Below are 15357 nucleotides of genomic sequence, written 5' to 3'. Positions count from 1 at the left end.
CCACTCGTCAGCCGTGCGGGAACATTGGAATATGACTGTGGAGGACGCCACAGGCATGACGGTGATGTCCTCCCTGCGCCATTGCCGGCTCTGTGGTGGGACCACTAATGTTGTAATGAGCCCCTAATCTTGTGTTTATGATTTAGGCTAAAACAGATCAAGCGCATTAAATTTAAACAATATTGTATATTGTCACTGTCCACTGGTTGCTCAGTTTCTTAGCGCCTTGAGACCCTTATGGGTGAGTAGTTGCGCTTTATAAACCCTGATTTGATTTGAGTATCCCCTCCCCAACTTCATAATGATTCAAAGTCTGAGATGTATGCGAAAGGATAATTTTTTAAAAAGAAAAACATCATCGGTTGCCCTCCGGGTTCTTGCATGATACGCACAAGTAAAAATCCCTGATGATCCACACTTCAATATTACTATCTTGGTTCGTGTGGGAGTAAATAGTTGCTGAAAACAGCTCCAGAAATTATAAGGTGATACTTACTCCCCTTATTTGTTAAAACATAGGTGTTTAGGCATATCCTCAGAACTACTTTTGAATTAATTTATTTTACATGCCTGCTGTTTCCTGGTGAGTATTGACTCTATTATGAGTGATGTTCACTATTCAGAGGTCAGAGCTTTTACTCTGCTACATAAAAGCTGGAACTTGGCTTGGTTAAGACTGCAAAAATCTGGAAGTGAACAAAAGCATTTAGGATTTCTGCCTGTGTTAAGGTGATGCGGATATATTCTGTTAGTTGATATAATCCCTGAAAGTCTGCATGCTGAGGTTTCAATACAGTCAGAAAACTGTTTTAAGGGGTATTAAGACCTGGGGCATTTTGGTATTTAGACAACATATTGATTTCACAGTATCAGGAGGCAGAACTATCAGAAAAGAAATATCATAATACAAAACTGTTGTTGCCAAGAATTTAGGCCCTCCTTATGACATTGGCGGTAACGTGCCAGTGATGGGGGTCGGACTGCTGCCAAGCCATTGGTGCTGACCGCCATATTTCGACCACAGAGGTCAACCCACTGAAACCAAGCCAGCTTGTGCTGACAGTACCGCCAGGGCAGCCAGGCCGCCGCTGATGGCGGTTTTCATCCCCAGGCTGGCGGTAGCCACTGCACCGCCCACGCTAATATTCCGGGGCGGGACACCTGACACCCAAAGCCTGGCGGAAACAGCAAGTAGGAAAGGACCCACTCACCTCCAGGGACACAGACGGCTCAGCGGAAGCCATGAAACGCCACCTTGAAATCTTCTCTGCGCTCTTCCTCGCTTTTATCCTCTATGGTCGCTGATGCCATCGGTGAGTACACCTGCAGAGCACACAAGGTGGGAAAGGGGAGAGTAACACACCCACCACAACAAACACACCATGCACAGACTCCAGCGCGCGCACACATGCAACACAACACTCGTACCGAGACACACACAAAAAACACAGCCACGCCAAACACACGTCACATACACACACCCCGGATCACAACAACACAACCACACCAATAGCACCAACATGCAGAGACACACAAACCAATACAAACACTCAACACAAAATACAATGCCCAAACACAAGAAAGAACAGTGAATCTGAATGAAAAATGCCTAGAAATGCACATTGAACAGCACATGATAGATGGATGGAAACTCACCAGAGAACAACATTTTTCGATAACTGTATGTGAAGTAAACCAACAGGAATCCTGTATTGTAAATATATATTAATGCCAAATGCAAGGTAAACGAGTACAAAAAGCACCAAGGCCTGTAGGCCAGTCCAAAGTCCAATGGGCACTACTGTGCCTGTCACCGGCCAAAATTGACTCCTAACAGCCTAATGGCCTACACAAAATAGGGGCATCAATGGGGCAGGCAAACACCTCAAGGGTCTGGGGTGGGTGTTTGGGTTCCGAAGGGGGGTCCTTGGGCTTTGGCTTGGGAGGGTGAGGGGGTCTCAGCCTTGCTCTGGACGGAGGGGCAGTGGCCTTGGATCCATGTTTTGAGTCAGTTTTCCTTTTGAGGACAGGGGATGGCTTCTTTGCGGGTGGAGGGACAGCAGAGGTAGGAGGGGGGTCATGGGAGGACTTGGAGGTGGAGGGACTTGGCTTGGGGAGGGAACCATGAGGGCGAGAGGCAACACAGGGTGGGACAGGGTCAGGGAACAGGTCAAGGTGGGCAAGCAAAAGCTTCTTAGGAACAAGGGTGATGGATTGGGAAACAGGTTTAGGAGTGGAGGTAGAGGGAGTGATCGTAGGACGTGTAGGTGTGCTGAATATGGGTGCAGATGTCTGCAGAGTGTGTATGTGTGAGGTGGAGGAATGTTGAGTGTCTTAGTGCCTGCGTTTATGTGTCCTTGGAGGAGGGAGGAAGAGAGGATGGGAGTGGACAGACAGGTCATGTGGATGAATGTTGGGTTGGTGTCTGCATGTAAGGTGGGTGTGCTGCATGTGTGAGTGGTGGTTGTTGTGAGTGTGGATGTGGTGCATGGGGTGCATGTATTAGTGTCTGCTGTTGTGGAGACTGAGGGCAAAGTGGTGACAGGAACTGGGAGTGAGGATGCAATGCTGGCAGGTGTGAGTGGTGATGTGACAGCAAGGGAGGAGGTGCTGGGAGAGACAGGGGAAGTAGTGGCTGATGTGTCTGCTTTTGTGTGTTGAGTATGTGCATGCTTGTGATGTGATTTGTGGTGCCTGTGCTTGTCTTTGCATACCTTGTCCCTTCTCCTTCGCCTGCTGATGCTAATGCACACAAGGATAGGATAGTACAAATAGGAGGAGAGGGGAGGAAAAGATGGGAGCATATTGTCAATACCAATCCCCATTGCATACGTGTACATTTCAACAATGACTCTGTGAACATTCCTGAATGCACTCTTTACAACGTCAATAGACATTTCCCTACACCCATTGTGCATACCCCTGATGTGCATGCACAATCATGATACCACTACAATTACACTCAGGTACTACTCTGCACTGTTAGGGCTCTTTTATACAGGATCATTACTGTGAGAATCCTGTCAAGGAGTGCCATTTGTACATTGTCATACCTACCAGGGTTACCCGTAATGGACATGTATAGATAGGTATAGGTACCAACTGAAGATCCTGTATGTCCATGTCAAATCCTACAATTTGGCACTCTAAAGATGCCATGACAACCTGTTCCTCAGATACTTACCTATCACAGCTACTTCTGTTCGCAGCAAAAATGTATCCTACCTACATTAACTGTCATACCTACAGTAGCCATCCTTGATCTCATGGCTAACACACCCATCCAGTCCATAGCCAACTGTACAGGACATGTACTCTGTCACTCACTCCCTTGTGACTGTTGTGTTGCCCTCAAGCGCTCATCCAACTCTGGGTAGGCCATCGCCAGCATGCGGGCCATCAGGGATGTCAGGGTCTGACTGGCACCCCTTCCTCATTGGGAGGCTGTCCCCAACTGGGCCTCTGTGGTCTTCCGGGCCCAGTGTCTCAGGTCCTCCACCGCTTCCTGAAGTGGGTGCTCTGCCGAATATGGACCCCCGAGGTCCGCACTTCCTTGAGGACGGCCTTCTTCTGATGGGCGCTGGCCTGCATGGGAGACACAGAAGGAAAGGCACATTAATGTAGTCCTAACAACCTACTACATTCATAGGCCTACCAAGAGTACACAAATCAGCATCGTACACAACTTCACACTTCCACAACATTCCTAGCAGTCATATCCGTAGGTACACCCTCCATTGTAACATCCTGCATACACGTACAATAACTCTTACATACCCATGTAGCAACACACATAACCATACCTGCTATTCTGGAGCCCCATACATCTTTGTGTACAGGGGTAGGACCCTCATCCACAAGTTTCTTCAGTTCTTCCGAGGTGAAAACGGGGCTCTATCCCCTGTAATACGCAGCATTGTGGATCCCAGGAACACAACACAGCAGCACACTCAGCGGAGGTCTAGTTGGCTGGAGAGTCAGGAGTCAAGTGGGATACACTGTAGAAAATGGCGGTCACGGCCGCAGCAGTCTGCACTTTCACCACCGGTGGTAGTCATCATTGGTCCCTAAATGCCATAGACATCAATGTTAACCAATGAGGAGTTGCACGCCTGCTCTGACCATTTACCGCCATGACGCCGGTGGAATGAGCTCACTGACATCTGTCCCCTGCATGCAGGACAGGCAGCAGCCATTTTGCACTGCTACTGTAACAATTACATAAATGAATTGCTTCACTACACATTTCCATCATGGACATCTGATGAGTTACGCTGTGGAGAGTGTAAACTACATTTAGGCAGCATGAACTTGGAGTGTGCACATATTATGGAATTGACAACATGACAGTGTGGGAATAAACATACATATTGATGGTGACTGTACACTAGCAGTGACAGACAGCATCTCACTATAGTCATCCACTGTAAATCCCAGGGGTATGTGTAACTAACATGGGAATTACCACGCCTTGGCACATTGTAGTCTGTTTTGCATGCAACAAGTGGCAGCATATGTGATGTTGATTCACCATTTGTCACCATGCAGTAGGATACATGAATAGTAATCGTTGACATGTTGGCGACCACTTTGGAGGGTGAGGTATGTACCTGTGTACCGACCCCTGGTTGTCTTGGCAAATGATGAAAAAACACCATATCATCTCCCACTATCGACTGAACCGTGCTACAATTAGGGAGCTATATACCCAGTTAGAGTCTGATCTGCTGCCAGCCATTCAACAACCTACAGCCATTGCTCCAACTGTGCAGGTGGTCACCATTTCTTGGCCACTGGCTCATTCCAGGGGACAGTGGGAATGGCAACAGGCATGTCTCAGCATATGTTCAGCAATATGTTGAGGAAAGTCTTCTCCACCTTAGTCAAACATACGGACAGCTACATTTAATTTCCCAAACTTGTAGATTTGGCCAGTGTGAAGGCTGATTTCTATGCAATGGGACATATCCCTCATGTGATTGGGGCCATAGATGGCACCTACATTGCATTAATACCACCCAGGGCTGATGAACAAGTGCACAAGAACCGTAATGGCTTTCACTCCATTAATGTGCAGATGATCATCTGCTTAGCTGACCAGTACATCTCCCAGGTGACTGCAAGGTTTTCAGGGTCTGTCCATGATTCGTACATGCTCAGGGATAGTAGTGTCCCACGGTTGATGGTGCCTCTACAAAGAGTGAGGGCCTACCTCATCAGTGAGGATGATGAATGTATATGTAATTACAGTTACCACAGCCTTACTACTCAGTCTGTATGTGACATAGTGGAATGTAAATGTTGGTTTACCATATCCACAGGTGATTCAGGTTTCCCAGTCTCTCCTGGCTACTGACACCAGTGAGGAATCCAAGGACCAGGGCTGAAGAACAGTACAATGAGGCTCATGGGAGGACAAGAAGGGTGGTCGAAAGGATATTCGGTCTCTTGAAGGCAAGGTTCAGATGTCTGCACATCTCTGGTGGTTACCTGAAGTCTGGCACTAAGGAGGAACTCCCCGTTGCTGGAGGAGGTAGGAGTAGGGGACAATCTGGTGGTTGAGGAGAGAGGAAACATGAGTGATGATGATGGGGATGAGGAAGGTGTAGGCACAAGGACAGATCTCATCCAGCAATACTTCTGCTAAGGTTCTGGTAGGTACTTCTCTATGTTTGACATGTCACATGTTGGTGTACAGATTTGGTGTACCATTATCCATCCCTGATATCAGTTGGTGTTGACCCCATTTGGTTTTCAGATTAGTGTATGCAGGAGTGGTATGACAAGTACTGGTCTACATTGCCACTGTGATGTTAGCTAGTCCATCTGTCTAGTTTACATATAGTTCTGACATCATATCTACTTCTTCACACATTTGTGACTTCTTCATTCTGATATCACATGTTCATTGGCATAGGTTGCTGCTTCTTGTGACTTCAAGTGCTTTTAATACTTGGCATCCAATGGTGTGAGCTGTGTAGTAGAACTACAATGAGTGTCTAGTACTCAGGTCAGTACTGTTAGATGGAACGATTATCTTGTCTCATTGTACCTGAACAGGGTTGTGGTCACGTGTGCAATATCATTGGATTGTCTATCAGTGTTTTGACCTACATTGTAAATCGTTTAACCATCTTGATGTGCAGGTACATACTGTTGGCAACAATGAAAATAATGTGTGATGTACATTTTGTGCTATCAATTGCAGATGTACTATGGATGATGTTTCACCACTCTTCCCAGTCTGCTACCTGAGGACCCAGGTTTGGGTGGACACTGACTTTGCTGCAGGAAGCCGTCTGACAGCATGATACATACACATCTTCACTGTGTTTAATGACTCAGTTTCTGTGACATGCCACACATTTGTTACACTATTGTAATGAGTAAACACATAACACCAAAACATGTGTGTAAGTGCATTTATTGTGTATACCAAAGGGTGGGTAGGGTGCAAATCAGTGGGACCATGGTGATCAATTCCATCAGTCTGTCAAGCCCAGCAGTTGGTAGCACAGGTCCACTATCCATGTTGCACTTGCAAATGGAGCTATGGCAGTGGGACGTCAACAAGGTGTTTCAGTGTCACACAAGGGAGACAGTTCTTGAGAGGCTGATTTCCTGGCAGTGGGGTTGGTCTTGGCTTCTGTCCCTGCAGGATTTTGGCATCTGTGACCACGTTTTGCGTGGGGGTTCCTCAGCAACAGGGGGTGGCTCAGTGGTGGCTTGTGAGTCTTCAGGCATGACCATCATCCCACTAGCTGCAGCAGGTGTGGAGGGCTGCTCATTCACTTAGCCAGTGGAAGGGGCATGGCGGTGGGTGGAAGACTCACGCAGGACTGTGACGAGCTACTGCGTCAAGCCTTTCATGGAGGCCATGGTGGCATTGAGGGCATGCCACCCCTGCATGACCTCCTGGTGTTACTCCCTCTACTGGCTCATGTTTTCCCCCAACAGGTTTAATATCTGGCCCATCTTGGATTGGTTGTATGCTCTCAGGAATTGTGCTGTAGCCTCAAGAGCAAGTGGCTGTCTGGGTTACCCTACCCTGTGACCCCTAGGTGCACGCCCACTGGCCCTACCCCCCTGTACCTGTGTCTCCAGCACAGTGTGCCCACTCCCACTTACACCAGGAACTTCATTGTCTTGTGTGGTGGGTGCTGACTCAGGTGCCTGTACACGTGGGCACACTGTGGATTGACGTGGCCTTGAGACACTGGTGTGGGGGCGTTCAATGACAGGTGTTGTGGTAGCAGAGGTTGTGGGGGGCTCCTTGGTGTCCTGGGTGAGGCTTGTGGAGGTGGACTGCTCAGAAAGCCCGGATGGGCCAGGTAGGTCTTCCTGTCGCAGACATCCTGTGTCGCTGTCATCATGTCATCACTGGGGTCATCGGCTCAGGGACTGGCTGTAAGTGGCACTGGTTGCCTGACAACATTCTCAGTGGCACCTGTGGATGACAGGCATTGTTAATCACATCTGCCTGATGAACTTTACAGGGCTGTGAGGTCAGTGCTATGTGTCATGCTTCAGGACTCAGGTGTTGTTATGCAAGGGAAATGTGCATTGTTACGTGACTACAGGGTGATGCATTGTGGGAGTCGTAGTGCTTCATGCTGTACATGCATTGGGTGCATTTGGGATTGTGGCTTTGGGATTGGTGTTAGTAGGGTAGGGTGGACATGCAGGGGATGGGGATGCATGCATTACAGGTATACTTCATGGAAGGGGACTATAGGTGACTTACCAGTTTCCAGTCCTCAGGGGATTCCACTGAGACACTCAGGGTGCAGGATCACCAAGACCTTCTCCTTCCATGATGTGAGCTCCAGGGGAGATGGTGGGGGCCCACCGCCAGTCTTCATAAGGGCGATTTAGTGTCTGGATGCCATGGAGCAGACCTTCCCCCTCAGGTCGTTCCACCTCTTGCTTATGTCGTTCTTTGCGCGTGGGTGGCTTCCCACTGAGTTCACTTTGTCGATGATCCTCCACCATAACTCCATCTTCTTTGCCATTGACGTTTGCTGGGCTCGTGCCCCAAACAGCTGTGGCTCTACCCTGATGATTTCATCCACCATGGTCCTTAATTCATCATCAGTGAAACGCAGGTGCTTTTGTCGGGACACGGTGAGTGTGATGTGTGTGTGAGTGTAAAATATTTAAGTGAAGTGTGATGCATGAGAGGTGTGCAGGTGTCTGTGATGTCTCTGTGCAGTGCGATCTTCAGCGTGGTTGTGCAATGTATGTCAGTTTTTTGTCATGGCAAGGGGTTGTGGGTTGTGTATGTTTTATGGGGGGTGGTGTGTGTATGTGTTTCAGGTGTGGGGTATTCGAATTGGCCTATGTGGTGTTGTGTTGCAGTGGAAGTTTCATTTCGGCCGCCACGGTTCGAACCGCCAATGGATTACCGCTGCGCTATGACTGCTGTGCTGATTTGTGGGTCATATGGAGGGATGCGTGTTGTTGTGCCGTGGCGGTGTGGGTGGTGGGACCGCATCTCTGCTGCTGACGTTCGGCCTGACGGTGTCAGTTTTGTGGCTGTGATCTGGCCATTTTGTTTTTGTGTGTCGTAATTGGGCAGGCACATTACCGCAGACACTGCGGTCTTTTGGCGGCCGTCAGCACAGCAGTCTTTGGGAAAGACCGCCAATGTCATAATGAGGGCCATAGTGTGTGTTTTGTGTAAGTAATATTGTTTTAACAATATTGTTTTATTATCGTTTTCAGTAATATAGTTGTAAAAAAATGTGCTCGAGGCATGTGTGGTTGTAGATACAAATTTTCTACATACCCCTGCCATCTAGTGTTGGGTCCGGATAGGTGCAGGTTGTTTTTCTTCAAAGAAGTCTTTTAAGTCACAAGGTAGTGGGACTCCTCCTTATAGGTGATACTGCGCATTGGCAATTACCCTATTGTTGGAATGTTTTCTCTACGCTGTCGGGTTCGGACATGTGTGCTAACGCTCCGGTTCCAGACTGTTATGGCACTCTTTTGACCCATGCTTCACCCTCATCTGTATTGTTTTCAATTGCTTTTCTTTTTTTTGCATGTGGAGGAGTTATTACACTGCTTATTAGGTTGACACACTTCCACCGTGGCCCCTTAGGGCCTCACCCTCTGGGGCCATTTTTGCCAGTCTTCCTCATTGTCTGCTGAGAATGCCCTACTGATGATGGAACGGCAGCCCTTCAGGTTCTGCCCTCACTGTCACGCAAAGAATCCCCAAACAGACTTAAACCAAGTCTGTAACCTATGTCTGCCCCCACAACTCAGGGATGCAGATTGGGAGGCATGTCAATCTTTCTGTTCCAAAAAGACTACATGAGACCAACGGGCATGTTGTCTCAAAATGCAGAGGAGAAGTGTCAAAGACACTCCCAACATCTCCGACTATGAAGACGTCAGTGAAGTGGAGGAGCAACACCCAGAGCCCTCCGCTGTGGAGGAGAGGCGTTCCCCCCGCAGGACAGTTACGACTGCGATCTCAAAGTCTACCTCGAGATGCAATAAGTTACTGGCTCAACAGTCCATGAGCAGGGCTCCCCCTCTGCCTCCACCAAGTTTCGAATACTGCAGAAAACAAATAGCCCCCTCTAATACAGAGGCCCTAGGTCACCGAGTAAATGTTTCAGAAGCCCAACTCTCGAGCTGGGCACCAAAACCGAACCGCCAATGGATTACCGCTGCGCTATGACTGCTATGCTGATTTGTGGGTCATATGGGCAGACGCGGTATTGTTGTGCCGTGGCGGTGTGGGTGGTGGGACCGCATCTCTGCTGCCGACGTTCGGCCTGGCGGTGTCAGTTTTGTGGCTGTGTTCTGGCCATTTTGTTTTTGTGTGTCGTAATTGGGCAGGCACATTACCTCAGACACTGCGGTCTTTTGGCGGCCGTCAACACAGCAGTCTTCGGGAAAGACTGCCAATGTCATAATGAGGGCCATAGTGTGTTTTGTGTAAGTAATATTGTTTTTAACAATATTGTTTTATTATCGTTTTCAGTAATATAGTTGTAATGTGCTCGAGGCATGTGTGGTTGTAGATAAAAATGTTCTGCATACCCCTGCCATCTAGTGTTGGGTCCGGATATGTGCAGGTTGTTTTTCTTCAAAGAAGTATTTTAAGTCACAAGGTAGTGGGACTCCTCCTTATAGGTGATACTGCGCATTGGAAATGACTCTATTGTTGGAATGTTTTATCTACGCTGTCGGGTTCGGACATTTGTGCTAACGCTCCGGTTCCAGACTGTTATGGTACTCTTTTGACTCATGCTTCACCCTCATCTGTATTGTTTTTGATTGCTTTTCTCATTTTTGCGTGTGGAGGAGTTATTACACCACTTATTAGGTTGACACACTTCCACCGTGGCCCATTAGGGCCTCACCCTCTGGGGCCATTTTTGCCAGTCTTCCTCATTTTCTGCAGTGAATGCCCTGCTGATGATGGAACGGCAGCCCTTCAGGTTCTGCGCTCACTGTCACGCAAAGAATCCCCAAACAGACTTAAACCAAGTCTGTAACCTATGTCTTCCCCCACAACTCAGGAAGGCGGATTGGGAGGCATGTCAATCTTTCTGTTCCAAAAAGACTCTATGAGACCAACAGGCATGTTGTCTCAAAACGCAGAGGAGAAGTGTCAAAGACACTCCCAACATCTTCGGCTATGAAGACGTCGGTGAAGTGGAGGAGCAACACCCAGAGCCCTCCGCTGTGGAGCGAGAGGCGTTCTCCCCGCAGGACAGTTACGACTACGATCTCAAAGTCTACCTCGAGATACAAGAAGTTACTGGCTCAACAGTCCATGAGCAGGGCTCCCCCTCTGCTTCCACCAAGTTTCGAATACTGCAGAAAACAAACAGCCCCCTCTAATACAGAGGCCCTAGGTCACCGAGTAAATGTTTCAGAAGCCCCACTCTCGAGCTGGGCACCAAAACACCAATCAAAGCCAAAGCCTTTGGCATTGAGCACCTTGCCGCTGAGTCAACCATTGGTGCCAAGCCGACCGTCGACGTCCACCACATCAACTTCGACTGGAACTTCAGCGCTGAAACTCAAACATGGCTGCGACCTGAAACTTTCTAAGCCAGCTCCAAAACCTGACTCTGGTAAATCAGTAAAGCCCATCCTCCACAAATTGCAAAAACCTGGATGCTCTCCAAACAGCTACATATTTAGCCTCATGCTGGCTGTATTCTTGTAAAGACTTCAGCCACCCTTCTACCACCTATGAGACAGTTGTCCGTCCAGGAGTCTCTGGACACTCCAACACCATCGAAACAAAGGAGAAAATCGGACAAGGCAACCAGTCATTTGAATCTTCCACCATCCTCATCACCTCCTACACCACCATCTCCACCTCCACAACTTTGACGTCACCTCCAACACATTCTTTTGAGATCCCCAAATATTTCACCTCAGGGATCTTCTAGTCTTACACAGATGGCCATGGTGCAGGGCAGGACACGTTTTGGATACCACCACACACTGACTCTTGGGACACCTATAATGTAGATGCTCCAGATCCGTGATTCCCAACCTGTGGTCTGGGGACCCAGAGGGTCTGCGAAGCCTCCTCAGGGGGTCCACGGCTGCTTAGAAAATGTATTAATAATAACAGATTAAGGGGGTCATTCTGACCCTGGCGGTAAAATCCGCCAGGGCCAACGACCGCGGGAGCACCGCCAACAGGCTGGCGGTGCTCCCTTGGGCATTCTGACCGCGGCGGTACAGCCGCGGTCAGAAACGGAAAACCGGCGGTGTACCGCCGGTTGCGCCGCCATGGGGATTCCGACCCCCATACCGCCATCCTGTCCCTGGCGGTTTTGGCCGCCAGGCAGAGGATGGCGGTATGGGGTGTCGTGGGGCCCCTGGCATGGGCACTGCAGGGGCCCCCATAACAGGGCCCCACCAAGATTTTCAGTGTCTGCCATGCAGACACTGAAAATCGCGACGGGTGCTACTGCACCCGTCGCACCCCTTCCACTCCGCCGGCTCCATTCGGAGCCGGCATCCTCATGGAAGGGTGTTTCCTGCTGGGCTGGCGGGCGGCATTCTGGCGGTCGCCCGCCAGCCCAGCGGGAAACCCAGAATAACCGCGGCGGTCTTTTGACCGCGCAGCGGTATTCTGCCGGCGGGACTTTGGCGGGCGGCCTCCGCCGCCCGCCAAAGTCAGAATGACCCCCTAAGTCCCCATCTTTCAATAATGACTCTCTTGGGGGGATCCTCAGATTCCAATAATGATTAAATGGGGGTCCCCAGGTTCCAGTACTGATAAAGTGGGGGTCCACAGAAGTCAAAAGGTTGGGAACCACTGCTCCAGATGAAACAGATCAAGACCTATGTCCCACCCATCACTCCCCTCCTGATGAGTCTATAACTTATCAGGAGTTACTTGCTAGGGCTACAGCATTTCATGATGTGCCACTCCACAAAGAACCTCAAGAGGAGGATTTCCTCTTTGAGACCCTTTCGGCTACGCAAGGATCTACCCAACACTTATCCTTTCTGAAGGGGATGATGCGCCCTACTGAGGACATCTTTAAGGACAATGTTAGGGCTAGAGTAATCACACCTAGGGTTGATAAAAGATAAAAGCCTTCCCTATCCAATCCTATTTTTATTAGAGGACAAGTTCTACCCAACTTGCTGGTGATCACAACTGCTTGCAAATGAGCCAATTCACAAACCTGTGGAGAAGCCCTGTAGCCCAATAAATAAAGTAAATGTATTGATGTGACAGGGTAAAGGTTTGCAGCACATTCTGGCAGTAATTGGTGCATTGCCAACCCCATGGGTCTGCTTGCACGATACGACCGGGCACACTGGATGATATCTTCTAATATCTCCGAAATGAGCATAGAAAGAGGGGGCAAGTACTTGTCCCAGAAGGCAAGCTCATATCAAATACCTCAAATACTTCCATACGCTGTGTGCTGGATGCTGCTGATACGGCAGCCAGAGGCATCAATACTAGTATCCTCCTTAGTTGCCATGCATGGCTGTGTATTTAAGGTTTCAAACCGGATATACAACAAAGTCTTCCTAATGTCCCCTTTGATAAAGAGCATCTCTTTGGTTCACAAGTCGAAGGAGCCTTAGAAAAAATTAAAAAGGACACTAAGACAGCAAAATCAATGAGAGCCCTCCGGATATCTTCTCCTCTGGGGCCCTTTTCGCCGCTCTGCTTTCTGTGGAGGCTCCAAAAAGTGCCTTTTCTGAACCCTCCACTTCAGACCAATGCAGTAAAAGTCAACACTCTTCCACAAGAGGTTACTTTAGAGGCCCATATAGATGCAGTACCACCATGGGTAGAGGCAAGGGCGCTTCCCCACATGCTGGAGATTCCATCCCTAAAGAACGATTTCTCTCTCCTTCCCCCCTAGCCATATAATACCTGTTGGGGTTGATTACAGGACTTTCTAGCCACATGACACACAGTAACATAAGACCAGTGGGTGCTGCGCATTATCCAACATGGTTATTGTCTGGAGCTCACTACCACACCTCCCAACATTCCACCTCACAACCTCACACTCACCAGTTCAATCTGGACCATCAAACTTTACTCAAGAAGGAGGTCCAAGCTCTTCTCCTAAAAGGAGCTATAGAACCCATCCCTCTTCAGCACCAAGGCCGAGGGGTGTACGCCTTATACTTCAGTTTGTCCAAAAAGGATGGTTCTTTGCGACCAATCCTAGATTTAAGGCTACTGAACAAATTTATCCTGTCAGAGCACTTTCACATGGTCACCTTGCAAGATTTGATTCCACTCCTTCAAAAGGGCAACTTTATGACTGCACTTGATCTAAAAGATGCATATTTACACATGCCAGGACACCCAGCTTATCGCAAATATCTCAAGTTTGTAGAGGCAGGAAACACTATCAATTCAAAGTCCTCCCATTTGGGTGACTTCTGCAGTAGGGGTATTCGCCAAGTGTCTGGCAGTAGTGGCAGCCCATCTATGCAGACAAAACATACATGTGTTTCCCGACCTGGGCAATTGGCTTATCAAAGCCAACACTCTCCAACAGTGTCAGCTGTATACTCAGATTACAATAGATCTGCTTCACAACTTGGGATTCACAATCAATGTTCCACCTACAACCTCTACAGATACAACTTATCTAGGAGTCATTCTAAACACACAAATAGGGCTAGCTAACCCCAATTCTGCAGGAGTTCAGAATTTTTACACACTATTACCTCAATTTCAACCAAATCAGCAGATAACCGGGACAGTCCTGCACTTACTAGAGATGATGGCTTCCTGTATCGCCATAGTACCCCATGCCCGACTACACATGCATCGTACAGTGATCTCAGTCACAGGGTCAATTAGATGATGTAGGCCCTCATTACAACATTGGCGGTAAATGCCGCCTACCACCGCGTGGATGGCCACCAACATACCATGACCGTGGCGGTATACCGATATGTGTATTATGATCCGTAGTGGTATACACAGACATCCGCCACTATACAGACACAAGTCTGCCAGACCAAAGGTCAATGATAAACTGTCAGTACTAAAACCCATACCGTTACGCCAACAGAAATACAGCCACAGTATCAGGGCACACGAATCACCGCGGCGTTCTTTCAGCCGCGGTAAACCATTGGCAGTATACACGACCGCGTTCATAATACACACACACTTACAAAACTACACCACATTGGACAATTCAAACTACACACACCTGACACACATACACACACCACACCCACACCACTATAAAACACACATCCACATTTCCCACAACCCTTTAAATGAAAAAAAAGACAGCTAACAGAGAGAGAGAGACACAAGCCAGGAGCACCCAATCAATCTGAGCCACAGAACACCATCACCCATACACAACCCATGCACCTCACAGCACACATAACACATTACCCCACACATCCTCAGACATACCACTCACACCACATCCATGGCACCCCAAAGACACCCCAGGTTTTCAGAGGAGGAGCTAAGGGTCATGGTGGAGGAAATCATTTGGGTAGAGCCACAGCTATTCGGATCACAGGTGCAACAGACGTCCATTGCAAGGAAGATGGAGCTATGGCGGAGAGTCGTGGACAGGGTCAACACCGTGGGACAGCACCCCAGAACAAGGGATGACATCAGGAAGAGGTGGAACGACCTACGGGGGAAGGTGCATTGTGTGGTAGCCGTACAGAAGACTGGCGGTGGAAACCCCACCTCCTCCCCCACAGCTAACAACATGGGAGGAGCAAGTCTTGGCAATAATGCATCCTGAGGGCCTCGCAGGAGTAGCAGGAAGACTGGACTCTGGTAAGTCAAATCTTTCCCACTATATCCCCCACCCTACCTGCATGCCATCACAAACTCCTACCCTCACC

At 48.7% G+C, this 15357-nt stretch overlaps 1 protein-coding gene across 5 annotated transcripts in view; it reads left to right on the top strand.

The window, feature by feature from the left end:
* ADAP2 (ArfGAP with dual PH domains 2) overlaps positions 1 to 15357 on the top strand; it is a 486416-nt gene that overhangs the window by 170283 nt on the left and 300776 nt on the right. The window lies entirely within an intron of this gene.

This window comes from Pleurodeles waltl, chromosome 7 (genome assembly GCF_031143425.1).
Source record: "Pleurodeles waltl isolate 20211129_DDA chromosome 7, aPleWal1.hap1.20221129, whole genome shotgun sequence".
Classification (NCBI taxonomy): domain Eukaryota; kingdom Metazoa; phylum Chordata; class Amphibia; order Caudata; family Salamandridae; genus Pleurodeles; species Pleurodeles waltl.
This window is presented reverse-complemented; position numbering and strand designations above follow the sequence as displayed.